This window comes from Meriones unguiculatus (genome assembly GCF_030254825.1).
Source record: "Meriones unguiculatus strain TT.TT164.6M chromosome 13 unlocalized genomic scaffold, Bangor_MerUng_6.1 Chr13_unordered_Scaffold_39, whole genome shotgun sequence".
Classification (NCBI taxonomy): Eukaryota; Metazoa; Chordata; class Mammalia; order Rodentia; family Muridae; genus Meriones; species Meriones unguiculatus.
The window spans coordinates 3560561-3561877 of NW_026843648.1; positions in this window are offsets into that span (position 1 = coordinate 3560561).

Consider the following 1317-nt stretch of genomic DNA (forward strand, 5'->3'; position numbering starts at 1 on the left):
GCCCAGCAAGATTTTCTGCACACAGACCCCTCTGCAACTGAGCCTTCCCAGCCAACCATGTAGAAATGTGTGCTCCTACTAGTGACCAGAGGTGCCCCTACTTGTAGTGCTGGAAACATGGGGCAGGCAAAGTCACAAAGAAACACAGCTGTTTGGTCACTGGCCTACTGAGACCATCAAAAACAAACAAAACCACAAAAGAACAACACAAGAAAAGAATGTACCAGGTACAATGTGCACAAAGAGAATGGAAGAAGAAAATACCAAAACTCAGAACAGTGGCCTGTCACTCTACCGGCCATCTATCCTGTTCCATTAGTGGTGGTCTACCACCAAATCAGGCTCCACCCAAGTACACCAGAGTTTGGAATGGTGACCGCATTCAGACAGACCATAGAATAGAGCAGCAACATATCTTTTGATCTCTACCAGATCAGAGGCCAAAGCAGCAGCCAATCTCTACCAAACCAGAGACCATAGCAGCAGCCAACCTTTTCCAGACCAGAGGCCAGAGCAGAGGCTAAGTTCTGACAGACCAGAGACCAGAGGACATTTGCAGAGGTGCCAAAACTGGGGCTCCGTATACCTTATCCATCCCTTGGTGTCTCCTTGCCACTGTCACTGAAGCCTGTGGAGCATGGCTCAAACCTCCTGAAATGGGAAAGAATCAAGTCAAGGGGGGTAGAAGGATTCTGTTACATATACTCAGTCAGTCCCAATTAATAAAAAAAGGCAGCTGGCAGCAACAGACAATACAGTCAAACAAAAAGACACAAACAGCCACAACCCACTGCTTGCACAGCAGAAAACAGAGGGCCAGACAACAAATACCACTACTCATGCATCAGAAAAACTGGAAGTAGGACATCAGTGAATCAGTGCTGCAGGAGCTACCTGTATTGTCCTTATCCAAAGATTCAGAGATCACAGAAAACTGGGTTCTCTCCCACCCTTTCCAGATAGGGGCACATTCATCATCTTTCCTGGTGACCTTGGGATAGAGTCAGTAGTCTGGTGACCTTTGGGTGACCTTTTTTAGGCCTAGTTCCTGGTGACCTTTAGGGGTGTCATGTCTGGTTCTCTCAGTTCTAAAAAATCCATTTGGACTTTGTGGGGATTGTAAATTGTATGTCATGTGTCAGAGAGCACTCCAATAGTAAACTGTGATATAGAAGAGTAGAACTGATGATGTAAAGGGTTTCCTATTGCTAAGAAACTAGTGGTACCAGTTAGATTTTAGCTGAGGGAAGACTGCTGGTAAAACATTCCACAGATAAGTAGTATGCTAACCAGGTCCGTTAGAGATTAGGATCTGGG